At 45.6% G+C, this 15,329-nt stretch overlaps 11 non-coding genes across 11 annotated transcripts; all 11 read left to right on the forward strand.

The window, feature by feature from the left end:
- The first annotated feature begins 227 nt into the window (after positions 1-227).
- On the forward strand, positions 228-418 carry LOC141216217 (U2 spliceosomal RNA). Its single transcript, XR_012285257.1, has one exon. It is a non-coding gene; the product is annotated as a U2 spliceosomal RNA (small nuclear RNA).
- A 1,118-nt stretch (positions 419-1,536) lies between these two features.
- On the forward strand, positions 1,537-1,727 carry LOC141216218 (U2 spliceosomal RNA). The gene has a single exon (XR_012285258.1). It is a non-coding gene; the product is annotated as a U2 spliceosomal RNA (small nuclear RNA).
- Positions 1,728-2,849: 1,122 nt separating this feature from the next.
- Positions 2,850-3,040, forward strand: LOC141216220 (U2 spliceosomal RNA). Its single transcript, XR_012285261.1, has one exon. It is a non-coding gene; the product is annotated as a U2 spliceosomal RNA (small nuclear RNA).
- A 1,121-nt stretch (positions 3,041-4,161) lies between these two features.
- On the forward strand, positions 4,162-4,352 carry LOC141216382 (U2 spliceosomal RNA). The gene has a single exon (XR_012285417.1). It is a non-coding gene; the product is annotated as a U2 spliceosomal RNA (small nuclear RNA).
- A 1,121-nt stretch (positions 4,353-5,473) lies between these two features.
- Positions 5,474-5,664, forward strand: LOC141216221 (U2 spliceosomal RNA). The gene has a single exon (XR_012285262.1). It is a non-coding gene; the product is annotated as a U2 spliceosomal RNA (small nuclear RNA).
- Positions 5,665-6,786: 1,122 nt separating this feature from the next.
- Positions 6,787-6,977, forward strand: LOC141216470 (U2 spliceosomal RNA). Its single transcript, XR_012285502.1, has one exon. It is a non-coding gene; the product is annotated as a U2 spliceosomal RNA (small nuclear RNA).
- A 1,121-nt stretch (positions 6,978-8,098) lies between these two features.
- Positions 8,099-8,288, forward strand: LOC141216622 (U2 spliceosomal RNA). Its single transcript, XR_012285648.1, has one exon. It is a non-coding gene; the product is annotated as a U2 spliceosomal RNA (small nuclear RNA).
- Positions 8,289-10,290: 2,002 nt separating this feature from the next.
- Positions 10,291-10,475, forward strand: LOC141216825 (U2 spliceosomal RNA). The gene has a single exon (XR_012285822.1). It is a non-coding gene; the product is annotated as a U2 spliceosomal RNA (small nuclear RNA).
- A 1,122-nt stretch (positions 10,476-11,597) lies between these two features.
- LOC141216222 (U2 spliceosomal RNA) lies at positions 11,598-11,788 on the forward strand. Its single transcript, XR_012285263.1, has one exon. It is a non-coding gene; the product is annotated as a U2 spliceosomal RNA (small nuclear RNA).
- Positions 11,789-12,908: 1,120 nt separating this feature from the next.
- Positions 12,909-13,099, forward strand: LOC141216223 (U2 spliceosomal RNA). The gene has a single exon (XR_012285264.1). It is a non-coding gene; the product is annotated as a U2 spliceosomal RNA (small nuclear RNA).
- Positions 13,100-14,219: 1,120 nt separating this feature from the next.
- LOC141216224 (U2 spliceosomal RNA) lies at positions 14,220-14,410 on the forward strand. Its single transcript, XR_012285265.1, has one exon. It is a non-coding gene; the product is annotated as a U2 spliceosomal RNA (small nuclear RNA).
- The last annotated feature ends 919 nt before the right edge of the window (positions 14,411-15,329 follow it).

Here is a 15,329-nt window from a genome sequence, read left to right on the forward strand (position 1 = left end):
TGAGGCGGGTGGGAACAGCCGGGGGTTGAGGGTACTGTGCTAAAAGAGGTGGAGTTATGCAGATCTAAAACGCGTGGATTGCAGCAGCAGCAAGCCGAAAAGTGCAGGCATGTGAGGGATCTAGAGGTTGACAGCATGTCTTCTTAACGGGAGTCCAGGTGGCCATCTCCACAAATGGACTTTTCAGAATCCTTCGGTGGCACCGTAGTCGGAAACCAATTCTGGTTATCGCTTCTCGGCCTTTTGGCTAAGATCAAGTGTAGTATCTGTTCTTATCAGTTTAATATCTGATACGTCCCCTATCTGGGGACCATATATTAAATGGATTTTTAGAACAGGGAGATGGAAAAAGAGCTTGCTCTGTCCACTCCACGCATTGACCTGGTATTGCAGTATCTCCAGGACCGGTGCACCCCTTCTTTAATGCAGTTTCTAAAATCAGAAAGAATTGAATTCAATGCTTTTTGTTCATTTTGCTTGTTTGTCGGATTTTGGGATGGACTCTTTGGCTTTGCTTTTCTTCTCCTCATTGGATTTTTCATGTTAAAAGTTGCAGAAGCCAGATGACAAGCTCATTTTGGTTCAACTTCAGCAACTGTGCATTGCATTGCCATGTAATGTAATGTAATGCAATGCTATCTATCTAGCTCTCCCTCTATACTTCCTTTTGGATAAACAGACATATTAGGCAAGCATTTTGGAGCTTTCACCTAAATAACTACAGGTGGTGAGATAAGCTGCACAATATAATTGACCTTTCAGTATATTGTTGCACACACACCATCTATTTAGCAAATGCCCTTGTTATCAACAGCAGCCTTTTAAACTCACCTGAGCTAACAGGTATGTGAGCTGGTTACTCTGCTGCGCTTAAAATTTCTTTTTTGGTTTGCTACAATGCCTTTTCTGAAACGTTGTCTCCCTCTGCTGGAACACTGACTTCTTTCATTTAATGCCTGCAGACTATAAAAGAGAAACCAACCCAAAAAGTTTGGTTGATTAGTCTGTGGCATTCTTTTAAACTGTTGCTTATGGCGGTCTCTGTGAGCTTCTCAGTGACATTCAGCCATCCAGGTATCCCGCCTGCAGTAGACGGAATGTGGCAATGGAACGCTGGCTGCGCGTGTCATAATAGGCTCTGAGCCTTTATATACCTGCGCACAGCAGCAGCCACCTTCAGTCTGCTGCTGGACAGCCAGCAGCAGCAGCAGGAGAGGTAATTAATCAGCAACCCTCCTGCTAAGGGTAGACAGCTGCTCGTTCCACCCCCCCCCCCGCCTTAATTGGTTCTCCTCCCTTCCAACGGTGTTGAGGCGGGTGGGAACAGCCGGGGGTTGAGGGTACTGTGCTAAAAGAGGTGGAGTTATGCAGATCTAAAACGCGTGGATTGCAGCAGCAGCAAGCCGAAAAGTGCAGGCATGTGAGGGATCTAGAGGTTGACAGCATGTCTTCTTAACGGGAGTCCAGGTGGCCATCTCCACAAATGGACTTTTCAGAATCCTTGGGTGGCACCGTAGTCGGAAACCAATTCTGGTTATCGCTTCTCGGCCTTTTGGCTAAGATCAAGTGTAGTATCTGTTCTTATCAGTTTAATATCTGATACGTCCCCTATCTGGGGACCATATATTAAATGGATTTTTAGAACAGGGAGATGGAAAAAGAGCTTGCTCTGTCCACTCCACGCATTGACCTGGTATTGCAGTATCTCCAGGACCGGTGCACCCCTTCTTTAATGCAGTTTCTAAAATCAGAAAGAATTGAATTCAATGCTTTTTGTTCATTTTGCTTGTTTGTCGGATTTTGGGATGGACTCTTTGGCTTTGCTTTTCTTCTCCTCATTGGATTTTTCATGTTAAAAGTTGCAGAAGCCAGATGACAAGCTCATTTTGGTTCAACTTCAGCAACTGTGCATTGCATTGCCATGTAATGTAATGTAATGCAATGCTATCTATCTAGCTCTCCCTCTATACTTCCTTTTGGATAAACAGACATATTAGGCAAGCATTTTGGAGCTTTCACCTAAATAACTACAGGTGGTGAGATAAGCTGCACAATATAATTGACCTTTCAGTATATTGTTGCACACACACCATCTATTTAGCAAATGCCCTTGTTATCAACAGCAGCCTTTTAAACTCACCTGAGCTAACAGGTATGTGAGCTGGTTACTCTGCTGCGCTTAAAATTTCTTTTTTGGTTTGCTACAATGCCTTTTCTGAAACGTTGTCTCCCTCTGCTGGAACACTGACTTCTTTCATTTAATGCCTGCAGACTATAAAAGAGAAACCAACCCAAAAAGTTTGGTTGATTAGTCTGTGGCATTCTTTTAAACTGTTGCTTATGGCGGTCTCTGTGAGCTTCTCAGTGACATTCAGCCATCCAGGTATCCCGCCTGCAGTAGACGGAATGTGGCAATGGAACGCTGGCTGCGCGTGTCATAATAGGCTCTGAGCCTTTATATACCTGCGCACAGCAGCAGCCACCTTCAGTCTGCTGCTGGACAGCCAGCAGCAGCAGCAGCAGGAGAGGTAATTAATCAGCAACCCTCCTGCTAAGGGTAGACAGCTGCTCGTTCCACCCCCCCCCCCCGCCTTAATTATTTCTCCTCCCTTCCAACGGTGTTGAGGCGGGTGGGAACAGCCGAGGGTTGAGGGTACTGTGCTAAAAGAGGTGGAGTTATGCAGATCTAAAACGCGTGGATTGCAGCAGCAGCAAGCCGAAAAGTGCAGGCATGTGAGGGATCTAGAGGTTGACAGCATGTCTTCTTAACGGGAGTCCAGGTGGCCATCTCCACAAATGGACTTTTCAGAATCCTTGGGTGGCACCGTAGTCGGAAACCAATTCTGGTTATCGCTTCTCGGCCTTTTGGCTAAGATCAAGTGTAGTATCTGTTCTTATCAGTTTAATATCTGATACGTCCCCTATCTGGGGACCATATATTAAATGGATTTTTAGAACAGGGAGATGGAAAAAGAGCTTGCTCTGTCCACTCCACGCATTGACCTGGTATTGCAGTATCTCCAGGACCGGTGCACCCCTTCTTTAATGCAGTTTCTAAAATCAGAAAGAATTGAATTCAATGCTTTTTGTTCATTTTGCTTGTTTGTCGGATTTTGGGATGGACTCTTTGGCTTTGCTTTTCTTCTCCTCATTGGATTTTTCATGTTAAAAGTTGCAGAAGCCAGATGACAAGCTCATTTTGGTTCAACTTCAGCAACTGTGCATTGCATTGCCATGTAATGTAATGTAATGCAATGCTATCTATCTAGCTCTCCCTCTATACTTCCTTTTGGATAAACAGACATATTAGGCAAGCATTTTGGAGCTTTCACCTAAATAACTACAGGTGGTGAGATAAGCTGCACAATATAATTGACCTTTCAGTATATTGTTGCACACACACCATCTATTTAGCAAATGCCCTTGTTATCAACAGCAGCCTTTTAAACTCACCTGAGCTAACAGGTATGTGAGCTGGTTACTCTGCTGCGCTTAAAATTTCTTTTTTGGTTTGCTACAATGCCTTTTCTGAAACGTTGTCTCCCTCTGCTGGAACACTGACTTCTTTCATTTAATGCCTGCAGACTATAAAAGAGAAACCAACCCAAAAAGTTTGGTTGATTAGTCTGTGGCATTCTTTTAAACTGTTGCTTATGGCGGTCTCTGTGAGCTTCTCAGTGACATTCAGCCATCCAGGTATCCCGCCTGCAGTAGACGGAATGTGGCAATGGAACGCTGGCTGCGCGTGTCATAATAGGCTCTGAGCCTTTATATACCTGCGCACAGCAGCAGCCACCTTCAGTCTGCTGCTGGACAGCCAGCAGCAGCAGCAGCAGGAGAGGTAATTAATCAGCAACCCTCCTGCTAAGGGTAGACAGCTGCTCGTTCCACCCCCCCCCCCGCCTTAATTGGTTCTCCTCCCTTCCAACGGTGTTGAGGCGGGTGGGAACAGCCGGGGGTTGAGGGTACTGTGCTAAAAGAGGTGGAGTTATGCAGATCTAAAACGCGTGGATTGCAGCAGCAGCAAGCCGAAAAGTGCAGGCATGTGAGGGATCTAGAGGTTGACAGCATGTCTTCTTAACGGGAGTCCAGGTGGCCATCTCCACAAATGGACTTTTCAGAATCCTTGGGTGGCACCGTAGTCGGAAACCAATTCTGGTTATCGCTTCTCGGCCTTTTGGCTAAGATCAAGTGTAGTATCTGTTCTTATCAGTTTAATATCTGATAGGTCCCCTATCTGGGGACCATATATTAAATGGATTTTTAGAACAGGGAGATGGAAAAAGAGCTTGCTCTGTCCACTCCACGCATTGACCTGGTATTGCAGTATCTCCAGGACCGGTGCACCCCTTCTTTAATGCAGTTTCTAAAATCAGAAAGAATTGAATTCAATGCTTTTTGTTCATTTTGCTTGTTTGTCGGATTTTGGGATGGACTCTTTGGCTTTGCTTTTCTTCTCCTCATTGGATTTTTCATGTTAAAAGTTGCAGAAGCCAGATGACAAGCTCATTTTGGTTCAACTTCAGCAACTGTGCATTGCATTGCCATGTAATGTAATGTAATGCAATGCTATCTATCTAGCTCTCCCTCTATACTTCCTTTTGGATAAACAGACATATTAGGCAAGCATTTTGGAGCTTTCACCTAAATAACTACAGGTGGTGAGATAAGCTGCACAATATAATTGACCTTTCAGTATATTGTTGCACACACACCATCTATTTAGCAAATGCCCTTGTTATCAACAGCAGCCTTTTAAACTCACCTGAGCTAACAGGTATGTGAGCTGGTTACTCTGCTGCGCTTAAAATTTCTTTTTTGGTTTGCTACAATGCCTTTTCTGAAACGTTGTCTCCCTCTGCTGGAACACTGACTTCTTTCATTTAATGCCTGCAGACTATAAAAGAGAAACCAACCCAAAAAGTTTGGTTGATTAGTCTGTGGCATTCTTTTAAACTGTTGCTTATGGCGGTCTCTGTGAGCTTCTCAGTGACATTCAGCCATCCAGGTATCCCGCCTGCAGTAGACGGAATGTGGCAATGGAACGCTGGCTGCGCGTGTCATAATAGGCTCTGAGCCTTTATATACCTGCGCACAGCAGCAGCCACCTTCAGTCTGCTGCTGGACAGCCAGCAGCAGCAGCAGCAGGAGAGGTAATTAATCAGCAACCCTCCTGCTAAGGGTAGACAGCTGCTCGTTCCACCCCCCCCCCCGCCTTAATTGGTTCTCCTCCCTTCCAACGGTGTTGAGGCGGGTGGGAACAGCCGGGGGTTGAGGGTACTGTGCTAAAAGAGGTGGAGTTATGCAGATCTAAAACGCGTGGATTGCAGCAGCAGCAAGCCGAAAAGTGCAGGCATGTGAGGGATCTAGAGGTTGACAGCATGTCTTCTTAACGGGAGTCCAGGTGGCCATCTCCACAAATGGACTTTTCAGAATCCTTGGGTGGCACCGTAGTCGGAAACCAATTCTGGTTATCGCTTCTCGGCCTTTTGGCTAAGATCAAGTGTAGTATCTGTTCTTATCAGTTTAATATCTGATACGTCCCCTATCTGGGGACCATATATTAAATGGATTTTTAGAACAGGGAGATGGAAAAAGAGCTTGCTCTGTCCACTCCACGCATTGACCTGGTATTGCAGTATCTCCAGGACCGGTGCACCCCTTCTTTAATGCAGTTTCTAAAATCAGAAAGAATTGAATTCAATGCTTTTTGTTCATTTTGCTTGTTTGTCGGATTTTGGGATGGACTCTTTGGCTTTGCTTTTCTTCTCCTCATTGGATTTTTCATGTTAAAAGTTGCAGAAGCCAGATGACAAGCTCATTTTGGTTCAACTTCAGCAACTGTGCATTGCATTGCCATGTAATGTAATGTAATGCAATGCTATCTATCTAGCTCTCCCTCTATACTTCCTTTTGGATAAACAGACATATTAGGCAAGCATTTTGGAGCTTTCACCTAAATAACTACAGGTGGTGAGATAAGCTGCACAATATAATTGACCTTTCAGTATATTGTTGCACACACACCATCTATTTAGCAAATGCCCTTGTTATCAACAGCAGCCTTTTAAACTCACCTGAGCTAACAGGTATGTGAGCTGGTTACTCTGCTGCGCTTAAAATTTCTTTTTTGGTTTGCTACAATGCCTTTTCTGAAACGTTGTCTCCCTCTGCTGGAACACTGACTTCTTTCATTTAATGCCTGCAGACTATAAAAGAGAAACCAACCCAAAAAGTTTGGTTGATTAGTCTGTGGCATTCTTTTAAACTGTTGCTTATGGCGGTCTCTGTGAGCTTCTCAGTGACATTCAGCCATCCAGGTATCCCGCCTGCAGTAGACGGAATGTGGCAATGGAACGCTGGCTGCGCGTGTCATAATAGGCTCTGAGCCTTTATATACCTGCGCACAGCAGCAGCCACCTTCAGTCTGCTGCTGGACAGCCAGCAGCAGCAGCAGCAGGAGAGGTAATTAATCAGCAACCCTCCTGCTAAGGGTAGACAGCTGCTCGTTCCACCCCCCCCCCCCGCCTTAATTGGTTCTCCTCCCTTCCAACGGTGTTGAGGCGGGTGGGAACAGCCGGGGGTTGAGGGTACTGTGCTAAAAGAGGTGGAGTTATGCAGATCTAAAACGCGTGGATTGCAGCAGCAGCAAGCCGAAAAGTGCAGGCATGTGAGGGATCTAGAGGTTGACAGCATGTCTTCTTAACGGGAGTCCAGGTGGCCATCTCCACAAATGGACTTTTCAGAATCCTTGGGTGGCACCGTAGTCGGAAACCAAATCTGGTTATCGCTTCTCGGCCTTTTGGCTAAGATCAAGTGTAGTATCTGTTCTTATCAGTTTAATATCTGATACGTCCCCTATCTGGGGACCATATATTAAATGGATTTTTAGAACAGGGAGATGGAAAAAGAGCTTGCTCGGTCCACTCCACGCATTGACCTGGTATTGCAGTATCTCCAGGACCGGTGCACCCCTTCTTTAATGCAGTTTCTAAAATCAGAAAGAATTGAATTCAATGCTTTTTGTTCATTTTGCTTGTTTGTCGGATTTTGGGATGGACTCTTTGGCTTTGCTTTTCTTCTCCTCATTGGATTTTTCATGTTAAAAGTTGCAGAAGCCAGATGACAAGCTCATTTTGGTTCAACTTCAGCAACTGTGCATTGCATTGCCATGTAATGTAATGTAATGCAATGCTATCTATCTAGCTCTCCCTCTATACTTCCTTTTGGATAAACAGACATATTAGGCAAGCATTTTGGAGCTTTCACCTAAATAACTACAGGTGGTGAGATAAGCTGCACAATATAATTGACCTTTCAGTATATTGTTGCACACACACCATCTATTTAGCAAATGCCCTTGTTATCAACAGCAGCCTTTTAAACTCACCTGAGCTAACAGGTATGTGAGCTGGTTACTCTGCTGCGCTTAAAATTTCTTTTTTGGTTTGTTACAATGCCTTTTCTGAAACGTTGTCTCCCTCTGCTGGAACACTGACTTCTTTCATTTAATGCCTGCAGACTATAAAAGAGAAACCAACCCAAAAAGTTTGGTTGATTAGTCTGTGGCATTCTTTTAAACTGTTGCTTATGGCGGTCTCTGTGAGCTTCTCAGTGACATTCAGCCATCCAGGTATCCCGCCTGCAGTAGACGGAATGTGGCAATGGAACGCTGGCTGCGCATGTCATAATAGGCTCTGAGCCTTTATATACCTGCGCACAGCAGCAGCCACCTTCAGTCTGCTGCTGGACAGCCAGCAGCAGCAGCAGCAGGAGAGGTAATTAATCAGCAACCCTCCTGCTAAGGGTAGACAGCTGCTCGTTCCACCCCCCCCCCCGCCTTAATTGGTTCTCCTCCCTTCCAACGGTGTTGAGGCGGGTGGGAACAGCCGGGGGTTGAGGGTACTGTGCTAAAAGAGGTGGAGTTATGCAGATCTAAAACGCGTGGATTGCAGCAGCAGCAAGCCGAAAAGTGCAGGCATGTGAGGGATCTAGAGGTTGACAGCATGTCTTCTTAACGGGAGTCCAGGTGGCCATCTCCACAAATGGACTTTTCAGAATCCTTGGGTGGCACCGTAGTCGGAAACCAATTCTGGTTATCGCTTCTCGGCCTTTTGGCTAAGATCAAGTGTAGTATCTGTTCTTATCAGTTTAATATCTGATACGTCCCCTATCTGGGGACCATATATTAAATGATTTTTAGAACAGGGAGATGGAAAAAGAGCTTGCTCTGTCCACTCCACGCATTGACCTGGTATTGCAGTATCTCCAGGACCGGTGCACCCCTTCTTTAATGCAGTTTCTAAAATCAGAAAGAATTGAATTAAATGCTTTTTGTTCATTTTGCTTGTTTGTCGGATTTTGGGATGGACTCTTTGGCTTTGCTTCTCTTCTCCTCATTGGATTTTTCATGTTAAAAGTTGCAGAACCCAGATGACAAGCTCATTTTGGTTCAACTTCAGCAACTGTGCATTGCATTGCCATGTAATGTAATGTAATGCAATGCTATCTATCTAGCTCTCCCTCTATACTTCCTTTTGGATAAACAGACATATTAGGCAAGCATTTTGGAGCTTTCACCTAAATAACTACAGGTGGTGAGATAAGCTGCACAATATAATTGACCTTTCAGTATATTGTTGCACACACACCATCTATTTAGCAAATGCCCTTGTTATCAACAGCAGCCTTTTAAACTCACCTGAGCTAACAGGTATGTGAGCTGGTTACTCTGCTGCGCTTAAAATTTCTTTTTTGGTTTGCTACAATGCCTTTTCTGAAACGTTGTCTCCCTCTGCTGGAACACTGACTTCTTTCATTTAATGCCTGCAGACTATAAAAGAGAAACCAACCCAAAAAGTTTGGTTGATTAGTCTGTGGCATTCTTTTAAACTGTTGCTTATGGCGGTCTCTGTGAGCTTCTCAGTGACATTCAGCCATCCAGGTATCCCGCCTGCAGTAGACGGAATGTGGCAATGGAACGCTGGCTGCGCGTGTCATAATAGGCTCTGAGCCTTTATATACCTGCGCACAGCAGCAGCCACCTTCAGTCTGCTGCTGGACAGCCAGCAGCAGCAGCAGCAGGAGAGGTAATTAATCAGCAACCCTCCTGCTAAGGGTAGACAGCTGCTCGTTCCACCCCCCCCCCGCCTTAATTGGTTCTCCTCCCTTCCAACGGTGTTGAGGCGGGTGGGAACAGCCGGGGGTTGAGGGTACTGTGCTAAAAGAGGTGGAGTTATGCAGATCTAAAACGCGTGGATTGCAGCAGCAGCAAGCCGAAAAGTGCAGGCATGTGAGGGATCTAGAGGTTGACAGCATGTCTTCTTAACGGGAGTCCAGGTGGCCATCTCCACAAATGGACTTTTCAGAATCCTTGGGTGGCACCGTAGTCGGAAACCAATTCTGGTTATCGCTTCTCGGCCTTTTGGCTAAGATCAAGTGTAGCATCTTTCGAAAAGGCGGTTTTGGATGTTGGCCGCCCTAGTAGATTGATACATTATGCACACTGGGGTTTAGGCACTTGTTAGTACGCCAGGTGGCTAATATAGTCATCTGGTGGAAAGCATGGCCCCCCAGGATCGACGCCATTGGGCCGGGGAAGATCGAAAGCCCGAAGTGTGAAGTGCCCTAGGAGTGGTGACCCTGGGGTGCCTTAACTCACTGGGATTGGGAACCCCACTTGAGTTTATGGCACATTTGCACAAGCACTTCAAATTTTCTTTCTTTGCACACACCCTTATTCCGGGCCTTCTGGCCTTAGGATGGGGAATTTTTCAATTCCCGGTCGAAGGTCCGGGCAGTATTATACTGTGAAACCTTCACTATTTATTTAATTTTTTTGTCACTGTGTGTCCACTTTTTCACGTGTGTCCACATCCTTACTAGGATTTTGTCGGGATGCGGTTCCCTTACGGGTTCCTCTCTTGGCAGGTCTAGGGGGGGAGTGTGTGGCCATCAGGTTCCGCTCCCCCCTGAACCCCCCTGGCTCTCCTCTTTCGGGAGGAGAGCGTTGTTGGCTCCCCTCTTCTGGGAGGGGAGCACAGTCTTTGGCTCCCAGTGCCTTGCTCGGGTGAGAACTCGGGCAGGTGCTGGGGGTAGGATTGGGTTGCCTCTGGCTCTGGCTGGAGGTGGCTATTTGTCCCTGTTCCTCGCTGTGGCCTTCTGGCTCGGAGGGACGGGGAATGGTTTGGGGGACCCTTCTCCTTTTGGAGAGGGTTTCAAGAAGACCAGCATCCTAGTGCACTTTTTTTGTGGCACTTGTCAATTTTTAAGCGCACTCGGGTTTTGTACACGAATTCGGGCTTTCGATAAAAAGAAAAAAATCTGTTCTTATCAGTTTAATATCTGATACGTCCCCTATCTGGGGACCATATATTAAATGGATTTTTATAACAGGGAGATGGAAAAAGAGCTTGCTCTGTCCACTCCACGCAGTGACCTGGTATTGCAGTATCTCCAGGACCGGTGCACCCCTTCTTTAATGCAGTTTCTAAAATCAGAAAGAATTGAATTCAATGCTTTTTGTTCATTTTGCTTGTTTGTCGGATTTTGGGATGGACTCTTTGGCTTTGCTTTTCTTCTCCTCATTGGATTTTTCATGTTAAAAGTTGCAGAAGCCAGATGACAAGCTCATTTTGGTTCAACTTCAGCAACTGTGCATTGCATTGCCATGTAATGTAATGTAATGCAATGCTATCTATCTAGCTCTCCCTCTATACTTCCTTTTGGATAAACAGACATATTAGGCAAGCATTTTGGAGCTTTCACCTAAATAACTACAGGTGGTGAGATAAGCTGCACAATATAATTGACCTTTCAGTATATTGTTGCACACACACCATCTATTTAGCAAATGCCCTTGTTATCAACAGCAGCCTTTTAAACTCACCTGAGGTAACAGGTATGTGAGCTGGTTACTCTGCTGCGCTTAAAATTTCTTTTTTGGTTTGATACAATGCCTTTTCTGAAACGTTGTCTCCCTCTGCTGGAACTCTGACTTCTTTCATTTAATGCCTGCAGACTATAAAAGAGAAACCAACCCAAAAAGTTTGGTTGATTAGTCTGTGGCATTCTTTTAAACTGTTGCTTATGGCGGTCTCTGTGAGCTTCTCAGTGACATTCAGCCATCCAGGTATCCCGCCTGCAGTAGACGGAATGTGGCAATGGAACGCTGGCTGCGCGTGTCATAATAGGCTCTGAGCCTTTATATACCTGCGCACAGCAGCAGCCACCTTCAGTCTGCTGCTGGACAGCCAGCAGCAGCAGCAGCAGGAGAGGTAATTAATCAGCAACCCTCCTGCTAAGGGTAGACAGCTGCTCGTTCCACCCCCCCCCCCCGCCTTAATTGGTTCTCCTCCCTTCCAACGGTGTTGAGGCGGGTGGGAACAGCCGGGGGTTGAGGGTACTGTGCTAAAAGAGGTGGAGTTATGCAGATCTAAAACGCGTGGATTGCAGCAGCAGCAAGCCGAAAAGTGCAGGCATGTGAGGGATCTAGAGGTTGACAGCATGTCTTCTTAACGGGAGTCCAGGTGGCCATCTCCACAAATGGACTTTTCAGAATCCTTGGGTGGCACCGTAGTCGGAAACCAATTCTGGTTATCGCTTCTCGGCCTTTTGGCTAAGATCAAGTGTAGTATCTGTTCTTATCAGTTTAATATCTGATACGTCCCCTATCTGGGGACCATATATTAAATGGATTTTTAGAACAGGGAGATGGAAAAAGAGCTTGCTCTGTCCACTCCACGCATTGACCTGGTATTGCAGTATCTCCAGGACCGGTGCACCCCTTCTTTAATGCAGTTTCTAAAATCAGAAAGAATTGAATTCAATGCTTTTTGTTCATTTTGCTTGTTTGTCGGATTTTGGGATGGACTCTTTGGCTTTGCTTTTCTTCTCCTCATTGGATTTTTCATGTTAAAAGTTGCAGAAGCCAGATGACAAGCTCATTTTGGTTCAACTTCAGCAACTGTGCATTGCATTGCCATGTAATGTAATGTAATGCAATGCTATCTATCTAGCTCTCCCTCTATACTTCCTTTTGGATAAACAGACATATTAGGCAAGCATTTTGGAGCTTTCACCTAAATAACTACAGGTGGTGAGATAAGCTGCACAATATAATTGACCTTTCAGTATATTGTTGCACACACACCATCTATTTAGCAAATGCCCTTGTTATCAACAGCAGCCTTTTAAACTCACCTGAGCTAACAGGTATGTGAGCTGGTTACGCTGCTGCGCTTAAAATTTCTTTTTTGGTTTGCTACAAAGCCTTTTCTGAAACGTTGTCTCCCTCTGCTGGAACACTGACTTCTTTCATTTAATGCCTGCAGACTATAAAAGAGAAACCAACCCAAAAAGTTTGGTTGATTAGTCTATGGCATTCTTTTAAACTGTTGCTTATGGCGGTCTCTGTGAGCTTCTCAGTGACATTCAGCCATCCAGGTATCCCGCCTGCAGTAGACGGAATGTGGCAATGGAACGCTGGCTGCGCGTGTCATAATAGGCTCTGAGCCTTTATATACCTGCGCACAGCAGCAGCCACCTTCAGTCTGCTGTTGGACAGCCAGCAGCAGCAGCAGCAGGAGAGGTAATTAATCAGCAACCCTCCTGCTAAGGGTAGACAGCTGCTCGTTCCACCCCCCCCCCGCCTTAATTGGTTCTCCTCCCTTCCAACGGTGTTGAGGCGGGTGGGAACAGCCAGGGGTTGAGGGTACTGTGCTAAAAGAGGTGGAGTTATGCAGATCTAAAACGCGTGGATTGCAGCAGCAGCAAGCCGAAAAGTGCAGGCATGTGAGGGATCTAGAGGTTGACAGCATGTCTTCTTAACGGGAGTCCAGGTGGCCATCTCCACAAATGGACTTTTCAGAATCCTTGGGTGGCACCGTAGTCGGAAACCAATTCTGGTTATCGCTTCTCGGCCTTTTGGCTAAGATCAAGTGTAGTATCTGTTCTTATCAGTTTAATATCTGATACGTCCCCTATCTGGGGACCATATATTAAATGGATTTTTAGAACAGGGAGATGGAAAAAGAGCTTGCTCTGTCCACTCCACGCATTGACCTGGTATTGCAGTATCTCCAGGACCGGTGCACCCCTTCTTTAATGCAGTTTCTAAAATCAGAAAGAATTGAATTCAATGCTTTTTGTTCATTTTGCTTGTTTGTCGGATTTTGGGATGGACTCTTTGGCTTTGCTTTTCTTCTCCTCATTGGATTTTTCATGTTAAAAGTTGCAGAAGCCAGATGACAAGCTCATTTTGGTTCAACTTCAGCAACTGTGCATTGCATTGCCATGTAATGTAATGTAATGCAATGCTATCTATCTAGCTCTCCCTCTATACTTCCTTTTGGATAAACAGACATATTAGGCAAGCATTTTGGAGCTTTCACCTAAATAACTACAGGTGGTGAGATAAGCTGCACAATATAATTGACCTTTCAGTATATTGTTGCACACACACCATCTATTTAGCAAATGCCCTTGTTATCAACAGCAGCCTTTTAAACTCACCTGAGCTAACAGGTATGTGAGCTGGTTACTCTGCTGCGCTTAAAATTTCTTTTTTGGTTTGCTACAATGCCTTTTCTGAAACGTTGTCTCCCTCTGCTGGAACACTGACTTCTTTCATTTAATGCCTGCAGACTATAAAAGAGAAACCAACCCAAAAAGTTTGGTTGATTAGTCTGTGGCATTCTTTTAAACTGTTGCTTATGGCGGTCTCTGTGAGCTTCTCAGTGACATTCAGCCATCCAGGTATCCCGCCTGCAGTAGACGGAATGTGACAATGGAACGCTGGCTGCGCGTGTCATAATAGGCTCTGAGCCTTTATATACCTGCGCACAGCAGCAGCCACCTTCAGTCTGCTGCTGGACAGCCAGCAGCAGCAGCAGCAGGAGAGGTAATTAATCAGCAACCCTCCTGCTAAGGGTAGACAGCTGCTCGTTCCACCCCCCCCCCGCCTTAATTGGTTCTCCTCCCTTCCAACGGTGTTGAGGCGGGTGGGAACAGCCGGGGGTTGAGGGTACTGTGCTAAAAGAGGTGGAGTTGCGCAGATCTAAAACGCGTGGATTGCAGCAGCAGCAAGCCGAAAAGTGCAGGCATGTGAGGGATCTAGAGGTTGACAGCATGTCTTCTTAACGGGAGTCCAGGTGGCCATCTCCACAAATGGACTTTTCAGAATCCTTGGGTGGCACCGTAGTCGGAAACCAATTCTGGTTATCGCTTCTCGGCCTTTTGGCTAAGATCAAGTGTAGTATCTGTTCTTATCAGTTTAATATCTGATACGTCCCCTATCTGGGGACCATATATTAAATGGATTTTTAGAACAGGGAGATGGAAAAAGAGCTTGCTCTGTCCACTCCACGCATTGACCTGGTATTGCAGTATCTCCAGGACCGGTGCACCCCTTCTTTAATGCAGTTTCTAAAATCAGAAAGAATTGAATTCAATGCTTTTTGTTCATTTTGCTTGTTTGTCGGATTTTGGGATGGACTCTTTGGCTTTGCTTTTCTTCTCCTCATTGGATTTTTCATGTTAAAAGTTGCAGAAGCCAGATGACAAGCTCATTTTGGTTCAACTTCAGCAACTGTGCATTGCATTGCCATGTAATGTAATGTAATGCAATGCTATCTATCTAGCTCTCCCTCTATACTTCCTTTTGGATAAACAGACATATTAGGCAAGCATTTTGGAGCTTTCACCTAAATAACTACAGGTGGTGAGATAAGCTGCACAATATAATTGACCTTTCAGTATATTGTTGCACACACACCATCTATTTAGCAAATGCCCTTGTTATCAACAGCAGCCTTTTAAACTCACCTGAGCTAACAGGTATGTGAGCTGGTTACTCTGCTGCGCTTAAAATTTCTTTTTTGGTTTGCTACAATGCCTTTTCTGAAACGTTGTCTCCCTCTGCTGGAACTCTGACTTCTTTCATTTAATGCCTGCAGACTATAAAAGAGAAACCAACCCAAAAAGTTTGGTTGATTAGTCTGTGGCATTCTTTTAAACTGTTGCTTATGGCGGTCTCTGTGAGCTTCTCAGTGACATTCAGCCATCCAGGTATCCCGCCTGCAGTAGACGGAATGTGGCAATGGAACGCTGGCTGCGCGTGTCATAATAGGCTCTGAGCCTTTATATACCTGCGCACAGCAGCAGCCACCTTCAGTCTGCTGCTGGACAGCCAGCAGCAGCAGCAGCAGGAGAGGTAATTAATCAGCAACCCTCCTGCTAAGGGTAGACAGCTGCTCGTTCCACCCCCCCCCCCCCCCCCGCCTTAATTGGTTCTCCTCCCTTCCAACGGTGTTGAGGCGGGTGGGAACAGC

The sequence above is a fragment of the Phyllobates terribilis genome, unplaced genomic scaffold, assembly GCF_046119375.1.
Source record: "Phyllobates terribilis strain yellow unplaced genomic scaffold, ASM4611937v1 Scaffold_236__1_contigs__length_3049075, whole genome shotgun sequence".
In the NCBI taxonomy this organism is placed as follows: domain Eukaryota; kingdom Metazoa; phylum Chordata; class Amphibia; order Anura; family Dendrobatidae; genus Phyllobates; species Phyllobates terribilis.